This window comes from Bos grunniens, chromosome 24 (genome assembly GCF_055505025.1).
Source record: "Bos grunniens cultivar Pamir isolate PY7600 chromosome 24, Bosgru_T2T1.0, whole genome shotgun sequence".
In the NCBI taxonomy this organism is placed as follows: domain Eukaryota; kingdom Metazoa; phylum Chordata; class Mammalia; order Artiodactyla; family Bovidae; genus Bos; species Bos grunniens.
In genome coordinates this window covers 8,724,780-8,736,902 of record NC_141188.1, presented here as the reverse complement: position 1 = coordinate 8,736,902, position 12,123 = coordinate 8,724,780, and the positions used below count along the sequence as shown (strand labels likewise).

The 12,123-nt window shown below is 42.8% G+C and overlaps 1 long non-coding RNA gene across 1 annotated transcript; it reads left to right on the top strand.

Annotated features, from left to right (window-relative positions):
• The first annotated feature begins 4,495 nt into the window (after positions 1–4,495).
• Positions 4,496–5,471, top strand: LOC147345876 (uncharacterized). Its single transcript, XR_015153398.1, has 2 exons — positions 4,496–4,672; positions 5,009–5,471. It is a non-coding gene; the product is annotated as an uncharacterized LOC147345876 (long non-coding RNA).
• The last annotated feature ends 6,652 nt before the right edge of the window (positions 5,472–12,123 follow it).

Here is a 12,123-nt window from a genome sequence, read left to right as displayed (position 1 = left end):
CAGGGAAGGTCTTTATTCCCATCTGCTTTCTGAACAATGTATCCAAAGGCATAAATTTATATTTTGCTTTAGATTTGTTCCCAAATTTTTGGCATGTAATGCTTTAAGTGTGAGCCACCAGGGAAGCCATTTATCTCTGAGTGTTGTAGCCACGCATCCCGGGAAACAAACTCACTCAGAAGGACAATGCAGATAGTGGAGTGCAGTTTATTGCACCAGTGGGCCCAAAACGGAGTCTCCTCTTAGCCAAGGACCCCAACCGACTTTTGTGAAAACCTTATATACCTTAAGTGTACTGCTCAAGCCCACGTCTGCAAATTCCTTAAACCTAGCCTGGAAAGTGTTAAAGGGAGATATAATCAGGTTACAGCCATGATTCATAATCAGAAGGGTCAGCTGGTTATACATTGTAGCCTACACCAAAGGGTGCCATAAAGATTACAAAGGTGACTGACCACATAGGGGAATATTACATTCTTTTTGGCGACGGGAAATCTTGGTATGCAATCTGGGGCTTATCAGTCTGGGAGGCCAGTTTGCCCGTGGGTATGTTATCCCCATGGCTACCAGGCACATAGTCCAAAGCTCACTGAAAGTGCGAGATGCAGTTTCCTTCTTTCAAGATGGAAGCAGCGCAGCCTGTTCCTTTCCTCCCTCATGAGTATTTTATAATTTCCAATGAATTTCTACGACAATTCGGCAGATATTGCCGGCTTTCTTGATTTTCATTACATTCCCTGGTATATAACAGTCTTCTGTGAGATCTTTATCTTTTGGTTTCAGTGTTACACCATGGCGTAATGTTTTGTAGACATTTATTTGATAATTAGTGAGCAAAGTGTTAATTACAATTTAACCCTGTGAAATGGCACTGATGGAAATCAGCAACATAATCTGATAGATGTATAAAATCTTGAAAGTGTGTCTATATTAGTAGGCAGATAGGCAATGAGAATTGTTTTATAACTGACAGTAGGCAAGTTTCTTCTGTTGCTTTTTTTTTTTTTAGGAGTTTGGATTTTTTTTAAATAAATTTATTCATTTTAATTGGAGGCTAATTACTTTACAATATTGTATTGGTTTTGCCATACACTGACTTGAATCCACCATGGGTGTACACGTGTTCCCCATCCTGAACCCCCCTCCCTCCTCCCTCCCCATCCCATCCCTCTGGGTCATCCCAGTGTACCAGCCCCAAGCACCCTGTCTCATGCATCAAACCTGGACTGGCGATCTGTTTCACATATGATAATATACATGTTTCAATGTCATTCTCCCAAATCATCCCACCCTCACCCTCTCCCACAGAGTCCAAAAGACTGTTCTATACATCTGTATCTCTTCTGCTCTCTTGCATATAGGGTTATCGTTACTATCTTTCTAAATTCCATATATATGCATTAGTATACTGTATTGATGTTTTTCTTTCTGGCTTACTTTACTCTGTATAATAGGCTCCAGTTTCATCCACCTCATTAGAACTGATTCAAATGTATTCTTTTTAATGGCTGAGTGGTACTCCATTGTGTATATGTACCACAGCTTTCTTATCCATTCATCTGCTGATGGACATCTAGGTTGCTTCCATGTCCTGGCTATTATAAACAGTGCTGCGATGAACATTGGGGTACACGTCTCTTTCAATTCTGGTTTCCTCGGTGTGCAGTGGGATTGCTGGATCATAAGGCAGTTCTATTTCCAGTTTTTTAAGGAATCTCCACACTGTTCTCCATAGTGGCTGTACTAGTCTGCATTCCCACCAACAGTGTAAGAGGGTTCCCTTTTCTCCACATCCTCTCCAGCATTTATTGCTTATAGACTTTTGGATAGCAGCCATTCTGACTGGCGTGCAATGATACCTCATTGTGGTTTTGATTTGCATTTCTATGATAATGAGTGTGTTGCTTATTTTTTAGACTCATTTCAATTTCAGGAACAAAAATGCAGTAACAGTAATAGTAATAAATAAGAGAAAACTAAGCAATTGTTCTTTTTTTTAACACTAAAGTGAAGGTGAAAGTGAAAGTCACTCAGTTGTGTCCAACTCTTTGTGACCCCATGGACTATACAGCCCATGGAATTCTCCAGGCCAGAATCCTGGAGTGGGTAGCCTTTCCCTCTCCAGTGGATATTCCCAACCCAGGGATCAAACCGGGGTCTCCTGCATTGCAGGTGGATTCTTTACCAGCTGAGCTACCAGGGAAGCCCCCCTTTAACACTAAAGTCTACCACAAAATTAAATTATGTGTGTATCTAACACCACTAACTAATAAAAAATCTAAAACAGAGAAAAGGACCAGAGAATAAAGCACAGAAAAATGTAGAGGTAGAAGTTAAAAAGGAAGAAAGAACTTGAATAAACATTTCTCCAAAGAAATACAAATGGCAGGTAAGCGCAGGAAAAGGTGCTCACCAACACTAATCATTAGGGAAATTCAAGTCAAAACCACTGAGAGATATCACCTTACACCCATTAGGATGTCTACTATTAAAAAAAAAATAACAAGAGATAAGTGTTGTCAAAGACGTGGAGAAATTGGAATCTTTGAGCAGTGGTGGTAGGAATGTATAATGGTATCACTGCTATGGAAACTGGTACAGCAGTTCCTCAAAAAATTAAACACTGAATTGCCAGTATATACCCCAAATAACTGAAAGCAAGGGCTTACACAGATATTTGTTTATACCTGTTCCTAGCAGCTTTACTCACAATAGTCAACCCGCATAGACAACCCAAGTGTCCCTCAAGAGGTGAACACATAAGCAAAATGTTTTTTCACATATATAATGAAATAATATTTAGCCTTATATATGGAATCTAGACAATGGTGGTGATGAAGCTATTTGCAGAGCAGAAATAGAAACTCAGACGTAGAGAACAGAAGGGTGGATGCAGGAGGGAAAGGAGAAGGCGGGGTGAATTGAGAGAGCAGCTCTGACATATATAGGCTGCTGTGTATCAAATAGAAGCTAGTGGAATGCTGCTCTCTAGCACAGGGAGCTCAGCCTGGTGCTCTTTGGTAATCTACAGAGCGGGGATGGGAGGGTGGCAGGGAGGCTCAAGAGAAGGGGATACACATATATATACACATACTTACAGCTCATTCACACTGCTGTACGTCAGAAACTGACACAACATTGTAAAGCAATTATACTCAATTTTTTTAAAAGGGGGATGGAATTCTGACACACGTTACAATGTGGATGGACCACAAGGACCAAGGCAAAATAAGAAAACACAGAACACATACTGTATGGTTCCAGTTACATGAAATACCTGCTGCTGCTACTGCTGCTAAGTCGCTTCAGTCGTGTCCAACTCTGTGCGACCCCAGAGACGACAGCCCACCAGGCTCCCCCGTCCCTGGGATTCTCCAGGCAAGAACACTGGAGTGGGTTGCCATTTCCTTCTCCAATGCAGGAAAGTGAAAAGTGAAAGTGAAGTCGCTCAGTCGTGTCTGACTCTTGGCAACCCCATGGACTGCAGCCCACCAGGCTCCTCCGTCCATGGGATTTTCCAGGCAAAAGTACTGGAGTGGGGTGCCATTGCCTTCTCCATGAAATACCTAGAGTGGTCAAATTTAAAGAGATGGAAAGTGGAATAGTGGCTGCCAGGAGCTGGAGGAATGAAGGGTTATTGTTTCATGAGTCCAGAGTTTCAGAAGATTTTTTTAAAAGTTCTGAAGATGATTAATGGTGATGGCTGCAAAGCAATGTGAATATATGTATGCCAATAAGCTCTACTGGTACAAATAACTAAGACGGTGAACTTTAATGTATCTCTTACCACAATTTGTAAAATATTTTTTAAAAAAGAGAGCTGGGGACGTCCCTGGTGGTTCAGTGGTTGAGAGTCCGCCTGCCAATGCAGGGGACAAGGGTTGGATCCCTGGTCTGGGAGGATTCCACATGCTACCAAGCAGCTAAGCCCATGAGCCACAACTGCGGAGCCCACGTGCTGCAACTACTGAAGCCTGATCGCCTAGAGCCTGTGCTCCGCAACTCGCGAGACCATCGCATTGAGAGGCCAGTGCACCGCAACCAGTGTAGCCCCCTCTCACCATAACTAGAGAAAGCCCACTGAGCAACGAAGACCCAGCGCAGCCCAAAATAAATAAGAATAAAAAAGAGAGAAATCTCAGAAGTGAAAAGAAATGGCCAATGATCGAGTCCTATAGTGTCTCATCGAGGTTTCATGATTTTTCCGCCAAGTGTCGCTTTACAGTTAACTAAGGGAAACGAATACATGACGTGACACAGAAGTGAGGCATCAGGGTCGGCCGAGAATATACAAGGCAGGTTAAGAGCCTGGACCAAAGAGGCTGGAACCACAGGACATGTGACATCAAAGTGAACTTAGAGGTTGTGTTTCTGGTTTTGCTTATTTGCTGCTTCTTTTTTTTTGTTTTAACTCCGTGGCCTTGGACCTCCAGGGTGCCAGTCAATCTCTAACTTTTTATAATCTTTTCTTATTTGTCTGTGTGCACTATTTCAGGAGAAAGCACATGGGTTTCATCAGATTCCCAAAGCGCTGATCCATTGGCAGGAAATAAAGAAAGGAATCTAGTTCACTCGCACCTTTTTACGACGTGGAAACTGAGATGTGAAGACAGGAGGCTTCCAGCCCAAGGTCACAGAGTTAGGGAGAGTCTGCGGCTGCTTTTTCGCTCAGGTACGCTGAGTGTCAGGTGATTTCCCCTGAGGGAGTACTTCCGTTTTCCAGCCGGGTCTGCTGGAACCATCTGTCCCGGGACAAAAGGAACAGATGATAACTCGACCGCCGATTTTGCGGGCCCTGCCCCCTGATTCCAATGGGAGTCCTTTGAGCAGGGAGGGAAGAGGGCGGCTGGGAGAGGACCGGTGGGAGGGGCGGTGTTTGCGGACCGCGGTGGGGAGGGGGAGGTGCAGACTGTATCTCCTTGCCTGTCCTTGGACCTGAACAACTCCCCTGAGAAGGTGGCAGGAACTAGAAGCATTGTATTCATATCACGGCACAATCTCGCTGCAGGGCTGGGCACAGCACGATCCAGCTTCTAAGAGGAAGGATGGAAACTGATTCACCGCAGGACCTTCCCAGAACAAAGGGAGAAGGAAGAAATTTGGACTGAGCACCGCAGCGACAAAGTCCAGACAGGCACCCTGATAAAGCATCAAGCCAGCCGACGAAACGAAAACCCGCCTCTTGGCAACGACTAGCTGTGTTTTAGAAATAAGATCCTTTCTCAGGAAAGCAGGTGCTTTGTACACAACTGGTCATTAAGAGCACGCCTCAATAGGTCTGGCTGAACACCTTCCAATCCCAAAGAACAGAAGAGTTATTTCAAATAATGACGGTGCCATATTGGTTCAGTAAATGAAGGCACCCTGCCCGGAAACTGTACACTTTTCCATGAAGTCTCAAAATGTTGGGCCAAGTGATACAATGCTCAAAAGAAGTTAAACTAGTAAATTAGAATGATCAGCTAATTAAATTATGGGGCAAAGTCTTTCATTTCCATCACGAAGTTAGAAGCAGAACCCTATTCCAATTAGGGAGTCATGACATTTACAGGATGAAGAGCTCAGATAAGCTCCAACCTCTGCACAGCATCAGCTCAGAGGATTCAGCTAGTGAGAGACGAGTTTTAAGGATGGGCGAGATTCAAGCAATAAATCACTTTCCTGTGAAAAAAGTGCTAGTCGCTTAGTTGTGTCCGACCCTTTGGACTGTTAGCCTGCCAGGCTCCTCTGTCCATGGGACTATCCAGGCAAGAGTACTAGAGTGGGTTGCTGAGCCCTCCTCCAGGGGATCTTCCTGATCTAGGGAGGGAAACTACTTCTCTCGTGTCCCCTGCATGGCAGGTGATTCTTTCCCCAAGGGCCATCAGGGAAGCCCTATGAATAACTATAAATCTGCTTCAGGCGATGTGGACAGCAAATATAAGAGACATTGGTTTGCTTTTCCTCATATGCATGAAATGACTAGTCAGGAGTTTTGAGGAATCAGACCGTCCTGATAATGACCTGAACTCTGCAGCCAGAATTTGAAGTATTTACCCCAAGAGAAATAAAAATGATTTCCTTCCATGCCAAATGCATAATTTGCTGCTCATAAACTTTTTTAAACAACATACACTAACTATTGAGTAACCTAAGTATTCTCCATAGTAATGTATAGCATAAGTAAGCTTTAATGAGGAATAAAAATGAAACTGAAACCTATGTGGCCAAAAAAGAAAAACAAACCTAGTAAGTAGAATAGAAATGATTTGAATCTAAACAGTATATAAATGAATGTGCCTGAGCTACTTAGCATTAGAAATTGCAAAAAAAAAAAATTATACAATTAACTGATGTCAATTTGACATTAAATGCAGCAGCTTTATTTTCAGCATTGTAGAAACAAACATGCAGTAAGCTCTTGAAAAGAATGAATTGTCCTTTTTATAGTTCAGTCTGGGTATTTTAAGTTCCCAAATAGTTCTAGATCATTGGACTTTTAAAATTATATACTTGGAGCTTTCACTTTATAGCAGAATGATTATTGTCATGAAAGACATGTTTGAAATTGCAAAAAGGTAGAAAAAGTTAAAATTATATTTTACTTTAGGATTTTTTGGGGGGGGGCAGTATAGGTTAATTTGCTAAATAAGTGTGTGAACTAAAACCATAAAACTCTTAGAAGACAGCCTAGGTCTGAATCTTTATGACCTTGACCTCAGTTCAGTTCAGTTGCTCAGTAGTGTCTGACTCTTTGCGACCCCATGGACTGCAGCACACCAGGTTTCCCTCCATCACCAACTCCCGGAGTTTACTCAAACTCATATCCATTGAGTCAGTGATGCCATCCAACATCTCATCCTCTGTCATCCCCTTCTCCTCCCACCTTCAATCTTTCCCAGCATCAGGGTCTTTTCAAATGAGTCAGCTCTTTGCATCAGGTGGCCAAAGTATTGGAGTTTCAGCTTCAGCCTCAGTCCTTCCAATGAATATTCAGGACTGATTTCCTTTAGGATGGACTGGTTGGATCTCCTTGCAGTCCAAGGGACTCTCACGAGTGTTCTTTAATACCACAGTTCAAAAGCATCAATTCTTCAGCACTCAGCTTTCTTCAGAGTCGGACACGACTGAAGTGACTTAGCAGCAGCAGCAGCTTTCTTTATAGTACAACTCTCACATCCATACATGACTACTGGAAAAACCATAGCCTTGACTAGACAGACCTTTGTTGGCAAAGTAATGTCTCTTGACTTAGGCAATGGTTTCTTAGATATGAAACCACAAGTGCAAGCAACCAAGGAAAAAATAAACTAGACTTCACCACTTCCTTTTTATAAAATATCATAAGCTTAGGCATTTGACCTTCCAAGCAAATAAATGTGGACCTCTGTAAAGTCCCAACTGTTATAGTTGATGGTTTCTGTATAGTTGAATGATTTTCATCCCTTTCTTCTAAGTATACTTGTGTCAATCAAGAGACAGAAAGGACATGATTTTTAACGTAGTTTAACGGAAAGAATCGTAAACTATGGGGACTTCCCTGGTGGTCCAGTGGTTAAGACCCTGTGCTTCCACTGCAGGGGGCGCGGGTTCGATCCCTGGTCAGGGAACTATGATCCTTTGAGCTTCACAGTGAGGCTGAAAGAAAGGAAGGGGAAGAAAGGAAGGAAGAGGCTATTATTCACTGTGTCTGAAGTGCTGAAAAGGTAAAAAGGAGAACACTAACCCACCACCACAGTAACAACTGCAGGGTGTTCCCTCCTCTTTGAGGAACTAAAAAGAAACTTGGAAGGAGGGGGTCCCTTAGAGCTGACACCCTGAAGAGGGTTTGTTCCTCGGCACTGGGACTGAGACTTCTGCAAGCTGGCTGATGCTGGTGCGTCTTGAGGACGTACTTTGAGGCTAGCCCTTCACAGGTTAGAAAAACTGCAGACTGGTTCACCTTCTGCTGTTGTTGCTGCAGTGGCAACAGAGTAAGAGGAGCAGACTGGACCCTCAGGAAGGGGGGTCCTCGTCCCAGCCTGCCAGCCTCTCTCCAGCGCCCCCCGCCCCACCACAGGCAGGATCCCCAGGGAACCAGTAGACGGAGCTGACACATGGGTTGCAGAGACCCCAACCCCATGTCAGGAAGCCTTGTAGAGAGGGTGCTTTGGCACTGAGAGCCAATGACTCTGTAACTAGTACCACTGTTACAGAGTCATTGTAATCTGTTACAATCTGTCCGCTGTGGTTAGATAATTTGTTATATGTTATTAATTTTATTCCTTGGAGAAGGTAATAGGAACCCACTCCAGTGTTTTTGCCTAGAAAATCCCATGGACAGAGGAGCCTGGCAAGGTATACAGTTCATGAGGGTCGCGAACAGTCAGACACGACTGACGGACTGAGCACAATATTATTATTTAAAAACACATGGCAATTCCTCCCTGACATCAGAGCTGCATGTGTACTGAAGTGATGAGGGCCAATCTTTATTTCTATGTGTGATAAACTGGTATTCTAGTGTAGGTGAAGCCTAAGAATAGGTCCCCAAAGGAGTAATATATTTTTTCTCTCTTGAATAGGGAAACTATCATGAATTGTCAGTTAATGGTGAATTCTTTATCCTCCTGAATATTTAATTTATAACCCATTTTTACTTCCAGGCTTTCAGAAAGGTTTATTATTGGTGGCTCTTGTAGAATATAATGGTAAAATACTTCTAAGCATTAAACCACTAGTAACTGCTCCATTTTCTGCAAATCTATAAAGGGTAGCTCTCCATTGCTGTGTGAATGTTTCTCTATCCCATGGGCTATTACCTCTGGCTGTCAATTCTTTCCTTGATGCCATCCTTTGACTGAAACGCTTAGACTGTGTTTCAAAAGGAATTCCATTCAAGGTATATTATTACACTGATTATGTTTAGTTACTTCTGTAGCATAAAGCTCAGTTTAATGATCAAGGAAACTATATCAGTATCATTAATCACAGATTTGCAGCTTGAGGGACTTCCCAGGTGGTGCTAGTGCTGAAAAACCTGCCTGCCTATGCAGGAGATGCAAGAGATGTGGGTTTGAACCCTGGGTCTGAGAGATTCCCCTGGAGGAGGGCGTGGCACCCCACCCCAGTATTCTTGCCTGGAGAATCCCATGGACAGAGGAGCCTGGCTGGCTACAGTCCGTAGGGTCACACAGAGTCGGACACGACTGAAGTGACTTAGTACACACGCACCCATGTAGCTTGAATTGTTTTTAACTAGCAGTAGAAATTCAAGACTATATTGAAATTTTAATAATTAATCAGAAATATGCAATGTTAATGAAGCCCCATATACTCTGTATGAGTTCTTTAACACAGAAGAATATGCATCATATTGTTTAAATGAGACCACAGAGTTGGTGGAAAAACCCCACAATCCACCGAGGTAACACCTTCCCTGTTTTAATTTTAAGCAGGTTTGCATTATATTACCAAAAGCAGTGTAAAATTGGGGCTTCCCTGGTGGTCCAGGGGTTAAGAATCCACCTGCCAACGTAGGGGACACGGTTCAGCCCCTGGTCTGGGGAGATCCCACATGCCACAGAACAACCAAGCCCTTGAGTTGCAACAAGAGAAACACCTCAGTGAGAAGTCCACACTTCATAAGGAAGAGTAGCCCCGGCTTGCAGCAACTCGAGAAAGCCCGTGAGCAACGACAAAGACCCCAAGCACCCCCCAAAATAAAAACTTATTTAAAAAAAAAAACAGAGTAAAACCAAACCTGGGATTGGCCTCAAAGAGCTGTTAACTGCACACTCTACTTATCATAAGTGTCTTCAAAGTAATATTTGTTGTTGTTATTGTTCAGTCACTAAGTCGTGTCTGACTCTTTCTGACCCCACGGACTATAGCTCGCCAGGCTCCTCTGTCCTCCACTATCTCCCAGAGTTTGCTCAAATATTAGTAATATCAATAATAATACTCTTCTTTAGTTTTACCTATCTGTCAGCTAAAATAATAATGATTTATCGCCTCCGTCGTAATAGAAGAATATGCAAGCATTGTGCACTATAGGAAGAGATACTGTTTTCATGAAGAATATCATCTTGCCAACAATAAATGTGGTCTCCATTGTGAAAATAGTTTTCGAAAGATACATGTCCAGATTTGAGCCACGTTAGGGAATCCCCTGAGAGTCCAGTGGTTAGGATGCCACACTTTCAATACAGGGTGCACAGGTTTGATCCCTGATCGGAGAACTAAGATCCCGCATGCCGCACAGAAAAAAAGGAGAGAGAGATTTTTGTTTAATATATTTGAAGTAACAATTTTTATGCATTCATCAATTATCCATTCAAAATGTCTTTCTTACAGAGATACAAAAATAATGTTACTGCTCCTGCCCCAAGTTTTACTGAACTTGGAGTTCAGTAAAATCTAAGATTTTAGTTCTATCCTTCATGTGCATTCATATTCCTTCTACAATCTTTGAATCCAATTATTGGCTTGAGAAAGCGCCTGGTTTCAGATCCAAATGTAGCGTTTGCAAATGCTGTCACAATGTTACTTACCCGGTCTGGGCTCTGGACCTGGCCTTAGTGAGAAAGTACCTGTGGTATGGTATCTGTTTAATCGACACGTTCAAGCACTGTTTACAGCACATACACAGGATTACAGAAAAGGTAACGTCAAACAAGAATTTTTTCCAGTGAGATTGAGTCATTGATCAGACCCACCAGATTATTTTCACTAGATAATCTACAGTTTTCTCCTCTGTTTAACCACTTAAATTAGTTTTTTGTTGATGTGGTCACAGCAGGAACTTTTAAGAACTTGTTATTGCTGCTTGCAGTAACTGAATTTAATGAAGTTTTAGTTTATAGACATAAACAATGATTGCGCCAACAGATGAGAGTTTTATTTATGATACTTTGAAGACTGTACCTCCTTTAAAATCAGAAATTCCTGGCAATTTTTAGATGACTGATGGGCACGCAGGTTGCTTAACCACAGCAGTGCAGTGAGTAAACATGCCTATATTTAGTTCAGTAGTAGGGCTCTAGGATTTCAGGAAGATTATGGAATAATTTTTAACATCACAGAGTCTCCATCTTGAAAATGCTTATGCTTAATAATTATGACTTGAACTGAATATATGTGTGTCCACAACTTAATCTCTCACTGAATGTCCATGATTTTATGAGGAGGTTGTTTACACATGAGTCAGTTCAGTTCAGTCAGTCGTGTCCGACTCTTTTTGACCCCATGAATCGCAGCACGCCAGGCCTCCCTGTCCATCACCAACTCCTGGAGTTCACTCAGACTCACGTCCATCGAGTCAGTGATGCCATCCAGCCATCTCATCCTCTGTCTCATCTACTCTACACGTGAGTAGAATGAGTTAAAAAGCTTAAAGACATTTGTCCAGGATTGGCTTCCCAAGGGGCTCAGTGATGAAGAGTCCACCTGCCAGTGCAGGAGACTCAGGTTGCAGTTGCTGAGTTGGGAAGATCCCCTGGAGGAGGAAATGGCAACCCATTCCAGTATTCTTGCCTGGAGAATCCCAAGGACAGAGGGGCCTGTCGGGCTCCAGTCCATGGGGTCACAAAGAGTCTGACATGACTGAGCACACTCTCACACACACAACTAGTGACAGTTTCACTCTTCCCATAAGTGCGTGAGAGCTGGTGTTCCTTAGAAAGGTTTTCTTTTCCCAGAGTTTCAAGGGGTCATTACATATGTCATGACCGTGTAAAACTCTGGCACTTGCCAGCAGCAAGAGAGCCTCTTGGTTCAAAGTCTGATGTTGAGCCTCATGTTGAAAACCTACAAGACCAAATTCAGTCATCATTTTTTTATTTGGTGTCGCTAGGGACCGGAACTCCACTCATTTGTCCCTGTTACCAGTCACCTTCCTGACGGTGTGCGAACAGCCTCAAGCTAGAGGTCTTTCCATGGAACTTTCCTCTGTGCTCTCTCATTCTGAACGTGACTCTCCTAGGTCCAATTCCCTCTTCAGCCTTCAACCTTATCTCTGCTAAGGTTTCAGCTGACATCGTCAAATATGTTTATCCTTAGCTCATAAAAGGATCTCTACCTAGTACTTGACACAGAGTAGAATGTGTTGAATGGATACGTAAGTGAATAAGTGGTTGAATGAAAGCGTGTCCCAATAACTAGGGA